This window comes from Alosa alosa, chromosome 17, assembly GCF_017589495.1.
Source record: "Alosa alosa isolate M-15738 ecotype Scorff River chromosome 17, AALO_Geno_1.1, whole genome shotgun sequence".
In the NCBI taxonomy this organism is placed as follows: Eukaryota; Metazoa; Chordata; class Actinopteri; order Clupeiformes; family Clupeidae; genus Alosa; species Alosa alosa.
The window spans coordinates 29,674,459-29,689,949 of NC_063205.1; positions in this window are offsets into that span (position 1 = coordinate 29,674,459).

Below are 15,491 nucleotides of genomic sequence, written 5' to 3' on the forward strand. Positions count from 1 at the left end.
CAGTGGTTCTCAAACTTTTTCTTTCATTCCCCACAGGGGGCATTGACTGATGATAGTGGAGATCGTGTTATCCCGAGCAGGAGTGGCAATCGGGAAGATCGGGAGTTTTCCCGGTGGGCCGGTCGAGGTGCGGGTCGGCCCTCATAGCTTTTAACGCGGCCCTGCGTCGTTTATGAAATATTAATGTATACATTTCCGTGAAAATCTCCGAGATCTAAAGGGGAGTCCCACCAATATTTATACCACTCGCTCACTGTCTATATGTCATTCATGGTTACCCTGCACATTTATTTCTCCCATGCTGATTTTTGTGAAAGCTAGCCTTAATTTTTTTTATCTTAATTCATTTTTGTCTTATTCAGGCGTTACAGAACTTTCATGGTCATAAATGAAAAAAATTACAATTTAATTTGTTTGTTTGTTCTTAAATGAACGCAGGCCTAGGCTAGAATGGAGCAAAGCCTCCTGGGAATGGGGAATGAGTTTCTGGTTTATCCAATGAACTGATTGCAGGTCAAGTCTATTTACAGAAATGTAGGGGGATAAATGAGTGGCCCCTTGTCTGATGGCATGACCCTACAAGCGATCAAGTTCGAGGAGAACTGTTACTGTCTATGGGAAAACTACAGGATTTTTAATAGTCGACGGATTTGCGTGGTTGCTTGGGTTACATGCAGCTATTCCGACATGCCGCTACTTAGACATTGGCGTCTAATTGTCGAAGTGGTGGCATTAACATTCATTTTCAAGCGTCCCACTACTGCGACAATTTTTTTTCCATTGTCGGAGTAGCGACACTTGACCTTTTTTAAAACATCCTGCCATTCCGACACGAGTGGCGTAATCAGGATTTTTCAACGGAGTGGACTATTGCGAAGTAGGCCCAGGGTGGGCCTTTATTTTTTTATTCCAATATGGGCAGCACAGCCTAGGCCAATCCCAACTTTAAACAACACTCGATTTCATCACAGCTCAGATGATTCACGGCAAAAAACAATAAAAGGCTACATTGATAAATAACAGGGGCAACAGGATTGGATTCTATAATAGCCTACGCACAATAACTTCAACCGAAAGGTTAGTCGCATTTCAACGAGTCCAAGAGTGCGCCACACACACACCAGCTCCGTTGAACAGTGTATTTTTCGTGTTTAAGAGCTAAAAAAGTTGATTAGAGAGTCACATTTGAAATGTCGGGTAGCCTAAATTATAGTCTATAGCGCGTGCATCTCAGAGGAAGAGATTTTGGAGAGAGAGAGAGGATTTAACCTAGGTGATGATTATTTGTGTCTGGTGGTAATTAGACTTGAGTATGGATACCTACGAATTGTTTTGAATAAAAAAGATAAGACAACAAATGAAATGTGACCCTGCAAGGCGAAACCAGTCGTTTTGGTAAAATTTACAAAATTAAGTTATTGTACTCGTATCGAATTGTATTGTATTGGGTATTGGATAGTCGCCGACCCTCATTAGATGTGGATATTTGGAGGTTAGGATAGCCTTCAAGAAACAATGTTATCGCAGTTGCTGTGAGACATACGGCCCTTCTCCAGTCTCTCTCAAAATCAAAACACACCCAATCCACGCTTGGACTTTTTCGATTATGTTTCTAAATGTTGGGACTGATGGACACTGAACTCTGGGGGTTATTTGAACGTTCGTTGTGAAGTGGTTTACTGTAAAAGGAGTGTTGGATATCCCACCTGTCTTTGCACAATTATAGGGCCATGATAATGCATGCGCTAGCCTAGAGTCGAGAGAAAGAAGACTAAATAAATATGCAGACATGTTATGTGCAATTCAACAACTGCACGCATGACATGTAAAAGATATATTCCTAGCCTACATTATTGTGTAGTAAATTGAGTTTATCCAACCTGCTGGCAAGCCAAAATGCGTTGCACATGGCTTTAGGGGCCGGTGCCGTCAGAATTTTCCCGGTGGATTTTAGTGCCCCACTCCGCCCCTGATCCCGAGGCCTTTGCAAGTCAGCATCTCCGACGGTAGTCTACCCTATTAAAAATATACGTTTTCGATGTCCCAAACGGAGAGCCATACTCAAAATGTAGGCATGGGAACATGATGAAGTAGCCTATCCAACTGTCGTGTGTTAAATTATTGTGATTACGAGCCAGTGGTTTTCAAACATTATGCGTGACTTGGACATCTAACGAAATGCAACAGACTCATATCGTCTTCGCATTCGCAAAATGAGGACAGACTGCTCAGATAACGGGTGTACCTCCAGTTATGCACGGTTTTAGTCAAGTCATTTAAATGTGCTGGTGAAACAGTTGTGTAGGCCTACTCTATTGTTATTTATCCCTATTCACCCACGCCGTCAATTCTGTGGCGCAGTGCGTTAAGGCCGGCTGATGACAGTTATTTTATTATTAGTTATCAGTCCCCTGTCCAAGAGTTCGAATCTGGGTTAAGCCCATATTTTGAGAAATGCTGAATAGACCACAACCAATTTCAATTCTTTAACACGGTCACCGTTAGACTAGAGGGGAGAAAGAATGGGAAAAAATTTGGGCACAGTTCTTCCAGAGCTTCGTGCCAAGTAATAAGCGTTGAGTCGAGATGTTTGTGTGAATGAAATGAAGCATATAGGCCATAATGTGACATGCGTAAACCAATGGTGTAGAGATGACGCCACAGGGTTTTATTTAAGAGAGCCTACGTTTGTATGTAGGCAATTTATATTCACAATACTACTAAAATAAATAGTATTTTATTTGTATTGGTTGTTTAGAGTAAAAAAAAAAATCGGTCGGTCTTAACATGAAGTTTTACAACCGCAAGTCGGTCGGACTAAAAGGGGAAAAAAATAAATATTTGGGTCGGTTCTAAATTGACAGGGTCGCTCGGTTACGCAAACTAAAAATATTTTTAAGGATGGCCTGGCAGTGTTTTTTTTATGGCGCCTGCAGAAGTCAGTCAAATATGAATGTAATTCTGCGGCATAAAGCAGATGTATTTGTTTATTGTACAGAAAAATAAAAATGACATGTCAAGCAGTCAATTGACTACATTGCAGTCAAGAAGTAGGGCAAATTAATTTACTTAAACCAAAACGTGGGTCATAGTTGTTAAGCCTCTATTATGTGAGTCTGTTAAAAACGCCGCCAGATAGCATTAAATCGGCAACAACATTGTTTTCTGCAGAAGCCTACCCAAGGCTACAGATTCATTCTGAACAGTTATTTTCTACTGGCTCAATTATCACACAAGACACTGTTTTGATTTTATGAATTAGTTACCCCAACACTGACAATAATATGTAGACAGCAAATTTTGATTTCGATTTTTAGACCACCGTCTAGTCAAGGCCATACCCAAGTAGCCTAAATCGAGGTAATGTTTAATTATGCATGATTTATTTTGTTATTGAATTCGTAGGCTGGTATTACTCTGGGCAACTATTATGTTTAATGGTAGATCCTGCTTTTTTCAGAAGGGGCGGCAGGCAGAGCGATGTACAGTGGCAGAGCGACGCACAGTGGCTGAAAGTGGTACTAAAGCTTCATGCAGCTTCACGCCTCGTAATGCGCGAATGAAGTGGTCATTTGAAAGCAATGCCCACTGTACACCCCCTCATATACACACATCATTATGTACATTACCCCCCAACACACACCCCACATACACACACATAATTATATGTGCCCCCCCCCACACACACACACATACTGTACACACACACACACTAATAATCAGGTGCATGACATCATCAACTCACCCACAAACCACACTACGCACACACATATACACAAACACACACACACACACACACACACACATAGATAAACTGGTAGTGAGAATAAAACTAGGGGACTAAAGACTCACAAGGCCTTTTCACACTGCCAAAATCTCAGCGATTTTATGTACCAGAATCGTGGAACGACGGTCCCTTTCACATAGACCGAGGCGAATCGGCGGGACAAAGTGTCTCGGCAAAATTACTACCAAGCCCCCTAGACATTTTGCAGAGTTTTTCGTTCCGGCACCAGTGTGAATGGGTCAAGGCGGAAAGGGGAATCTGGGCGGGCATTTCGATGCTATGTCCAGCCCACCACAGGAGATTGCAAATAAATCTAACTGATTAAAAGCAGCAATAGCAGAGACAGCACATTATGTCAATCTTTAAATTCACAAAGTCTCCAGTCATTTAATGCCTGCTAGAGTTGACTGTAGCTCGGAATGCAATCGGTTGCCATAATAGGCTAGGCCTATCCTAAAATCCAGCGATAAAACAAAGCATGAACTCATGAGCGTCTGTCTGCCCTATATGTATGTCCTCTGATTGTAATGCTTACAGATATCTAGGCGATATTTGTAACATTTATTTTGTATTTGGCCTGTTATAAAATCATGGTAACCTAACAATTAGGATTTGCTTTGCCTACACTGCTGTTTGGTTGTCCCAAACTTTGAGACGATCCATACTCGCATTAAATGATGTTTTATAAACAAAGTTCGGGTGGAGCCTTCGGGATGATTGACAGCAATTAACTCACCCACTGCCGCCGCAGGGTAGGCCTATTTAAGCCGACCTCCTTTTCCATACGTCACACGCTCCGACGTTCGCGAAATCATTCAGTCTGCGTATTGTTCGCATTGACAAGGCAGCTCTCATGGAACTGGAAATCCACCCAGCGCCAGCAAGGCGTTGACCCTACCCACTGGACAGTGGCTCGCATCCGCAGCACTCTCCATTCCCGCGGCATCGCGTTCCGTATGTCGGATAGGAAGTTCCATCTCCTCCGCCTTCTAACGCAGTCGGATAACCGGTCTTTTCGCCCTCCCGCTCCCTCACTTTGTTTTCCTCCCCAGACCAGGAAGCAAGCTGCTCCTTCTGGCATCCCGACGCGGTTCCTTCCGCCGGCCATTCAGCCGGACGAAGCACACACCACCAGCCACCTCGCGAACCGGGCACGCCGACAGCACTTTCCGGCACCACACGCTTCAGAGCGTATCATTCCGCTGCTTCAGCCACAGCCACTGCCACGTCAGTGGCTCAGGCCCATTCCTGCCGCATCTGCGCCGTATTTCCGGGTCCAACCCCACTTCTCCAGACGGCCCCGGTAGCGACGAAGCGCCGCTTCGCCCCACCCTTCTTTCCCTCCCCCATCCACCTCCCCTAGCCAGGACTCGGTCCAGGCCTGCCCCACCTCCAGTCGTTCCGATGACTGCTCCCTCCCTCCCCCCTCTCCCCCCTCCCCTTTCCATTCCGGGAGCCACGTCTGTACAGCACGCCTCAACTCACGAAGCGTCAGCTCGAAGAGTCACCTCACTAGCTCCCCATCTCTCTTATGAGTTAGCGAGCACCTGGTCTCAGTCGGGCCGATAGCGACAGCGTCGCTACTCCCCTAACCCTCTTTCCTTCCCGCCCCACTTCCCGCGACCCTGTCCCAGGTTGCTCCCCTTCCGATGGTCGCGTCAGCCCTCCCTCCCCTTTTTCTCCCTTCCCATCTCTTCCCCGGCTCGGCTAGACCAGCCCGCGGCAGCGGGTCATCAGCACTCAGCGAAAGTGCCGGACCACGACGCCCGTTCCGCAGCAAAACTATTCTTTAGCCACAGCACAGGCCCTGCCACCGCCTCCTCACGCTGCAGCATTCAACCACCACCCGCCACAGCGTCCACCAGGAACCTCATCTTGTCAGGTGCAGACGTAGACCTTTCTACCATTCTTCCCTCCCTTCCTATTCCCTCTCATAACCGGGATCTAGTTTGCGGCGAACTGGTTTTTCTCTAAAAAATTCTGGCCCAGCATCAAAAACCCTGTCATTTCCCGAGTTCACCGTAGCTTTTACCAACTACACAGAAGTCGTCTGTTTCGTGTTCTCCAGTCGACGCAAATGACTAAGCTAAATGACTATCTGGCCATCATCGCCGGCCTAGCCGTATCCTACGGTGGAGCTCATTTTCATACGTAGGCTACCACCGGCTGTTTTCAGCAAAATGCGCTGCCAGAGTCGGCCTCTGGAACTAAAACCCCTACTGGGGCGCGCTCGATATGGAGCTCCATAACCGCATTTCCTAGGACTTAAGCCATTTTGTCCCCTCTGCAATAGCCCCAGTCACGGCGCGGTCGAGTGTCCACTAGTCAACTCATTCCCCAGGGCCGCCCTTTCATCTCGCATCTCCTAAACTGCGCTCAGCAACCCCATCTCTCGAAGACGTCGTATCTCTAGATGCCCAGTGTCTGGCCGATATCAAACTCTGGAGGATGTTTTAGACGAATGGAATGGTCTGTGCATGTTCTACGACGACTGCCAATCATCTCCAGAAGAGCTCCAGTTGTACACCGACGCAGCCCCCTCAACAGGCTTCGGAGGCTTTTTCAAAGGGCGCTGGTTTGCATCCCCGTGGCCACTAGAGTTCAGAGAGCTAACAACTGGAAACGACCGCCAGCCGTGTTCGAACTCTACCAGAGCCATCACGGCCCTACCTGGGGGAAGGAGTGGACCTCCAAGAGTGTGATAATCCACAGCGACAACGAAGCCGTAGTGCACGTCATTAATAACTCGAGCTCAAAATCGCCTGCGCTTTCCCCTCTTATTAGGCGTCTAATCTGGATAGCAGCCAGCTACCAGCTTATTATAAGAGCCGCGCACGTCCCCGGTTGCCACAATGGAATTGCTGACTCTCTCTCTCGTCTTAAATTCCAGAGATTCAGAAGCTTGGCTCCAGAGGCGGACCCGTACCCTACTCCACTCCCCAGCTTTTCGGAGACCATCTTCCCATAAACCACCCCCTCAGCTATCTTCAGCCCATCACGGCCGACCTAGCCCTTCAAGCCCTCGCACCCAGGACCATGCAGTCCTACTGGACTGCTTGGTCGTGCTTCAAACAGTTCCACGCAAAGCACTCACTACCATTTCCCAGTTTCGATGCAGTCACCATATCATCATTTATCACCTACGCCCACACTTCACTCGGGATCAAAGTTTCTTCCATTAGAGTCTACCTAGCTGGCATTCATTTCTTCTACAAACGCCCCCACGGCTCCGAATGCCCCTTCTCCGACACCAGGATAGGCTTGTTAATTAAAGGTATCCGTAGGCAACATCCAGTCCCCCAAGACTCCCGCCTTCCCATTACCTCAAGCATTCTCGCCACCTGCCTCGCTACCCTTCAATAAAGGGTCATGTCACCGCATTCGATTCCACCATCTCCGTTATGTTTCTACTGGCCTTTTGGGCTGCTGAGATGTAGCGAAGTTTACATGCCCTTCGTCTCTCTTCATTCCCCCGATGTCCACCCGTGCATCGCAGATCTAGAGCAGCTAGACCAAGACACCATTCGATTTACCATCAAACAGAGTAAAACCGATCAGTCCCGAAAAGGACACTCCATATCCATTTAACTCCGCCTCAGATCTTCAGCCTTTCCAATACCTATCTCACTACATCTCATATCGGTCAGCTCAAGCTTCATCTACTAGCCCGCCCTTCGTGTCAGACGAAGGGCTACCCATCACTCGCCACAGATTCCAGACACTCTTAAAAAACATTCTAGTCAAATCTGGTTTTCCCGCGGATCGCTACTCCGCACACTCCTTCAGGATAGGAGCTGCCACAACAGCTGCCCTCAACGGCTTATCGGAGCAACAAATTTAAATACTGGGCCGTTGGTCCTCGGATGCCTACCAGTCTTACATCCGCCCAATCTAGCAGATTTCTGACTCGCTCAGCAAGCACTTATGTAGTTGGTAGCGGCCTTTCTCTGTGATCTTTTGGGGTGCAAGCGTCACCATCTATCGCGATATCCGCCCAGGCACCCAGGACCACGGACAGCTACCTTGCCAAACACGCACTTCTCCCATACATTCTAGTCTAGCTGAAGCAATCATATAGAAGGGCGAACTAGTGAACTGAATCTTATCAACCCGAACTGCGATGTTCCAAACAGAGTGACTTTAGGATGCAATGCCTATAAATAATCTCACTGCCTTCGGCATAACTGCTAACAGTGCGCCTATTGTTAAACACCTGAAAATATTAAGCTGCTGTTTTCTTTTCATGAAGCTTGAATGATTTATGACTGAATAGAAACGTTGCGTTTTTAAGCGCCAGAACTGCTTCACATCGTGTGGCAAAGTTTACACCAATCATCATCTTCTAATGTATCCTTATGCCGAGATGTCCATTCTCTTTGCCTTAGGCTATCATTTGTGTGCAAAGCATGTTTCGCCTACACAAGCTATTTTTATTGTTGTAATATTGAATGATTTCATGAATAAAGCGTTGAAAAATTGTATGCACAGTGCGTACAGGATTACGGCTGGCGGCGCCACTGACCAAGGCCACAGTAGCCTGTGAACCTCTGATTTTCAAAGGGCAATGACGGCCAACGCAGGGGGCAACTCTTCTCTTCTATTTCCCTTCCAAATTACTTTTTATTGTCTGAAGACATCATCGCAAGAATCTAACATTCTAAGCAACAGCAAAGCAACTTCACTACCCTACAAATGCAAGCTAACCAAAGTGCAGTCGGTTCTCCCGCCATGGTTTTGGAAATTACACACCTGCTGCATCTGAAGGCCCAGGCATAATAAGGCCTATGACTATTACTCTACACGCCCCCTATTGCACGTCACATTTTAATTTGCTAGCTGATCCTGCCTCCTGGCTCCCCAAAATGCCGCATCATGTGAACAGATCAGCAGGCCGGCAAATTTTCAGCTCATTTTCAGACACACGTTGCGGCAAAAAGACGTCTCCTCTTCCCGCAAATTTAGCGTAATCTCTGTGTGAAAAGGCCTACATTTAGAAGAAGCGAAAAGAGTCTGTTTACTGGTGGAGGGGAGAGATTTGAGCAGGAAACTGAGCATATGCAAACACACACACACACACACACACACTCCAGCATAAAAAACTCCAGGGAAACTGAGCACGCCTGCTGTGGGAAACAAGAAGAAGTCTCATCCAGAACTAAAATACACTCTGAGGAAATCACTCTAATCAGTCATGGTTGATGAGGAATGACACACACACACACACACACACACACACACACACACACACACACACACACAACACAAACACAAACAAACACACACATATCACATAAATACATGCACAGCACTGTATTGTCATAAACAAACCAAGAAGAACACTCCGTGTAACGTTTAGAACACTAGAGCACTATTCTTTCTCATAGTTCTGATCTGGAATCCACAGTGAGAACCTTAGCGCACAACGCTGAAAATTCTTTGTGTTTCATTATGTTGTTTTCCACAATGTTTTTTAGTGTGAGAGCTTATAAACAAGTTGCACATTAAATGAATTGGCTAATTAAACAGGATGCCTGGAATGCGTCAATAGAATGTGTTAGGTTTTTATGTGTCGGATGGTGGGGGTACACGCGCCGAGTCAGGATGTAGGTGGTGATACGCGAGGAAAAAAAGGTTTGGGACGCGTTGCCTTAGACAATAAGACAGAAAGCCAGAGGAATCAGTAGTGGATCTGAAAACAAAGCCAGAGGAATCTAGCCTAGAAATCTAGACGTACCCTAGCGGCTAGTCTAGCAACTCTATGTTGGCTTGTGAGCTCGAAAAATTAAACTTCTATCAGGCCAATCAAATCGTGGATAGAGTCGTTAGGTGGGCTTAACATAATGATTGATGGCAGAGTTGCAACGGTTTGGCTTGAATTCTCTGCTACTTGAAAACAAATAAGATAATGTTGCTGTTGGCGAACAGTGTGACACGAGTTGCGCTTTTATTAAGTTGGCAAAAGTTTGAACTAGCCAACTAGCTACACTGGTGGGAAACGCATGGGACTAGCGCTGTCCTATTGCGTGCAGAGGGAATTTGAAAGACAACTGATTATCCCGCCCCTCAGACTGAGTACTGCGAACGGTGAGTGCCCAGACCCTACATTTTTTTTTTACTTCTGTTTATTGATTTTCCAAGTTAACAAACAAACAGTGTGGTCTGAGTGCATGCCGTCACAAATGTCTGCACACATGTACACATCTATACACACATACATTAAAGCATACTGACAATGCACATTTACACCCATCCAACAAAATCATAAAGACACACAAAACAGTTAACAGTAATCAACATTAATATCAACAGGGAGCCGCTACATATCATAATCAATTTAAAAAAATTGAAAAAGTATAACCTATTAAGGGTAGCAAATGTTAAGAGGAATGCCTGGACTCTATGTAATCTATGAAGGGTTGCCAAGTCTTATAAAATTTCCCAATCGAACCTCTAAGAGTATATTTCAGTTTTTCCAGTCTGAGATGTTGCATAATATAATTTATCAATGCAATATGAGTGGGAGGCCGTGTCTGTTTCCAGTTCAGCAGAATTAATCTGCGTGCTAAGAGAACTATAAACCTTATTGCCGTGGAGGCAGGTCCTTTTAAAGGACTGTCCTCACTCAGTACCCCAAATAGAGCTAACACTGGATCAGGTTCCACTCTGTAGCCAAAAACATCAGACAAGGTTTTAAATATGGAATTCCAAAAATCAGATAACTCTGGACACAACCAGAACATGTGACCCAACGAGGCGGGAAATGCCCCACAACAGTCACATAGAGGATCAATGTTAGGATACATTTTAGCAAGCTTGACCTTAGAAAGATGCAAGCGATGCAACACCTTGAACTGTATGAGCCCATGTCTGGTGCAAATGGATGCCGAATGCACTCCCTCCTGTGCCCCCACCCACTGTTCCTCTGTCAAGTCAATGCCCAAATCTTCCTCCCATGCAGATTTCAAAAAGTCAAGGGATACATCTAATTGGCAAGACATATGGTTATACATATATGATATCACCCCTCTAGATGAGGGATCAACTGAAAACAAAGAATCCATCTGTGTAGGGGCAGGAGCATTAGGAAAAGAAGTTGTATTAGATCTTATATAGTCACGAATTTGTAAAAAATGAAAGAAATGAGTCTGAGGCAATTTAAGCTTACTACGCAGTGATTCAAAAGAGGGGACAGACCCTACATTTTAATGTGGGTCTGGCTCGTCAGGCTAAGAGGAATCAGCAGTCGATCTAAAAACAAAGGCACAATGCTGCTGAGTGACAGACCACAGGACAGACAGGAGTCAGGAAAGGGTTAAGTCACCAAATTTCCCTCACGGGAAATTTCTCTTTTGATCCCATGAGGGAAATTTGGTCTCTGCATTTAACCCACACACTAATCCCGGCACAGTGAGCTGCCTGCTACAACAGCGGCGCTCGGGGAGCAGTGAGGGGTTAGGTGCCTTGCTGAAGTGCACTTCAGCCATGGCCCACTGGTCGGGGCTCGAACCAGTGGGCCCTCTGGTTACAAGTCCAGAGTGCTAACCAGTGGGCCACGGCTGCCCCTAGGTCAGAAGGCGGAGCTTCAGTGATGTCTATCTGTGTCTAATTGCTAATGAAGCTCACCTGTACTGTGCTGCCTGCAGACCATCTCACAGGTGGAATGGCCACCCAAACCAACACGAGGCCATGCGGCTACACTTACAGGTAAGATGGTGACTCAAACCAACACAAGGCCATGCGGCTACACTTACAGGTGGGATGGTCACTTAAACCAACACGAGGCCATGCGGCTAGGCCAGAGACTTTCTAATGAGGAGACACAGCACTCAAAGAATCTCCCATAGAAATGTATGGGGTTAGGTCGCAACGCAAACATGGCAGTCGTCTACACATACTCCGCCCCTTCCGCCGCCAAAAGTTGACATGTGAATACATCGTCCAGCAATGTCCACTATGCAGAGAGCGCCACAAACCGACAGGTAAGTGATACCACGCTGGGCATCTGCCAATCTACCAACCTGACACCAGGCACCAACACACACACACACACACTTCCTCCATCACCTCACCGGGGTTATTGCAAGTACATGGTTTAGTGACAAAGCTGGGAAAGTTGTGTGGTAAAGCACCTAATAGATGAGGCCTATGGTATTGTACATTGTGTGGTAAATCACCTAATAGATGAGGCCTATGGTGTTGTACGTTGTGTGGTAAATCACCTAATAGATGAGGCCTATGGTGTTGTACGTTGTGTGGTAAATCACCTAATAGATGAGGCCTATGGTGTTGTTTTGCTAGGGGAATGGAATTGTAAGGCTGTTGTATTAGTAGGTTTACCTGTGTGTGTATTTGTGTGTTTAGTTTTTTGTGCAGTGTGTGTGTGTGTGTGTGTGTGTATTTAGTTGTTTGTGTAGTGTGTGTGTTTGTGTGTTTAGTTGTTTGTGCAGTGTGTTTATGTGTGAAGCTGTGTGTGTGTGTGTCATGTGTGAAGTTAGCTTAGAGGTGACATCATTACATCCAGCCTTGCTGACCAAACAGATTCTTTCACACAAACATATAGTACACGCACACACACTCACACATACACGCACACATACACACACACACACACACACACACGCACATACATGCACACGCATGCACACACACACATACACACACACACACAAACATATACATTTGTGCGCGTTTTGGGAGGTAACCAGGTAGACCAAACTGAGGCGCAAACAAATGGAGGCGCAAACAAATGCTGCATCCCATATTGAGGAGCTCAAGGGTTATAAAAGTATTTTATCATGTGTGTTCACTTCTGACTCCTTGGCTATCAATTTGGTAACTATAACGGGCTATTTGTCAAATGTTGACTTACTCCAGTCTATTTTTACTGCATTACTGCTTCTGAAACTAATCCAATAGAATGGCAGTGCCAAACAGAACAGACTTTTGTACACACACACACACACACACACACAGACAGAGAGAAAAGAGCGAGCAAAGGATACAGTTCAGCAGTGCTATTTAAAAAAAGGTGTATTCATATAAAAAAAAAACTCAAATGCAAAAGATTGATTTTTTTTTTTTAATCTGCAACCACTTTTGAGTGAAGGCTGGTTTTCACATCTCCATCTCACTTTCAACTGAGACCTTGCTGAAATATGATAAATATATAAATATAAAGACATTTCCCAACAGATGATTTTGAACTAAAAATGTATCAAATTATTGCCTGGTTTGTTCACTTCTACTGAGTTATATTCATACACCAGGTGCATTAAAAGCGCTCTAAGCGATGTTGGGTAACGTCACTTCTATTTACGTTCAAACAAAACGGAAAGCTAGCTCGCTACTTCCTCCCCCTCCCTCCCGTGCTGCTCCCGTGCAATTGAAACTCTCCTAAACTATGTTGCGCGGGTTAAGGTTTTTTAACATTCGCACCCACCCGACCCGTCAGGAGAGTCGATCCGCACCCACCCGACCCTCAAAAATATGCGCTGATTAACACGAACCCGACCCGACAAAAAAACAAAAAAAAAACAATGTGCCGATAGCCTAGGCTATCCTTTGTAGTTCATTGATATGTAGTTCATATCAACATGAACTCTCTCTCTCTCTCTCTCTCTCTACGCGGGCGCGCGCGCAAACACACACACATTGAAACAGACGTGTTCAATCGGTTTAAACCCTTGATATCTGTCTGTTGCCTAAACTTTACATTTTCATGACCTGAACCAGAAATCTGTCTAATGAAAGAAAGTTGAAAATTATCATTATAGCATGCATCCACAAACTTGATGAAATTCATTCTGGACTCTCTATCCGACCACATAAAGACCTCGGGATACTTCGGTTTGGCTTTAGGGACCCTCTACTCACTACCATGTAAGTGCAATGTTGTTTGGAACTGTAGAAGAGGTATAAAAATAGCGTTTTGTAGCGGCGAAATGACTTGCCCTGGTCACTTCCAGGCTAACGAGTTTTGACTAAAAACGGTAAAATGGAACTTTCTCAAAACACATCCGAATGACATGATTTTGATGTCAACTCAACGTATGTACTCCCAATCATCCGTAAATTGATCTAAAGTGCATTTTACTCCGGATAATTCCTTTAACAAAAATGTATCTGTATAGACGATCCTGTTTGATTTAGGTTAGCTGTTTGGCTGCATTGTGTAAAAAGAGAATGGAATACACCGTTCCAGAATTTAATCTATTTCGACACGCCTCCAGCCCCTGACCAGCTGAGCTGAAAGCGCGCTCACTTGATGCGCTTGTTGTAGGAATGCAGGTTGCAGAGAGGGGAAGAGAAGAGGGTCTTGTAGACTAATCATATCTTAACCTGTTTTATGCAGTTAAGAGAGATTGCAAGAAGGTTTGTTGCACTTAATGTTCTGTAGCCTACATTATTAATAACTAAGAGAGAACTTTGTGAGAAGAAGTGCTTTGTCAGTTTTTGACCCGCCCCGCCCGCACCCGCGATATTTTCCGATCAAGCTTACCCGCCCCCGCCCAACTCACGCAACACTACTAAAGAAGCAGCTCGTCTGTGATTTGCTGGAACAGTTTGTTATGTTTTTATGGGCTAGGTTTGCCCAGGTTGTTTTTGTTGCCGTTTTTGGAGCCTGGGCTGTCCACAGATCACGTTTTTTTACAGTGTATATTCAGGACACAGACAGCTAGCGGTTGCTTAGGGGATGTTTGCAGTAAGTTACATAAAATTAGTTTATATTAACAGTTACAAAAAGTTAGTTTATATTAACATATTTTTTACTCAGAACAGATGAACTGTGAGGTGTGTGTGTGTGTGTGTGTGTGTGAGAGAGAGATATGTGAAGAGGTGTGTGTGTGTGAGATATGTGATGAGATGTGTGTGTGAGTGAGATATGTGATGTGTGTGTGTGTGTGTGTGTGAGATATTCACACATCCTATGCAATCACACATCCTATGCAATATAACACACACATCTTGTGTAATCTAACACACACACATCCTGTGTAATCTAACACACACACATCCTGTGTAATCTAACTCACACACACCCTGTGTAATCTAACTCACACACATCCTGTGTAATCTAACACACACACACACCCTGTGTAATCTAACACATACATCCTAAACATTTTTGCTTACTGCAATAAAAGCTCACATCCAGAAAAAGGACTTGCAAGTTGACAACCATGTGATGAGTTTGTCTGCTGTGTTTTTGCACAGTAAATTTTGTGTGTGTGTGTGCCAGAGGTGTAATACTAATAGGTGGTGTTCTGCTAAAGCCCCTGGGGCTGTTGTCAGGGTGAGAGGGTGTTGCTCTGGTAACTAGGACAGAATGCCAGTGTTTGTCTTCCTGTGAGTTCCCCCTAACCACCACGCGCACACACACACATACACACGCACACACACACCAGGGCCAAACGCTTCTCCAAAACACACTCACACATGCACACACACACACACACCAGGGGAAAACACTTCTCCAAAACACACTCACACATGCACATGCACACACACGCACACACACACACCACACACACACACACACACACCAGGGGCAAACGCTTCTCCAAAACATCCTTCTGATGTGACAAGTATCACTTCAATTTGGCTTTTTCTGGGACAGAAAAAGTTTCCCTCTAGAAGTTAAGTGTCTAATCTCTCTCTCTCTCTCTCTCTCTCTCTATATATATATATATATATATATATATAT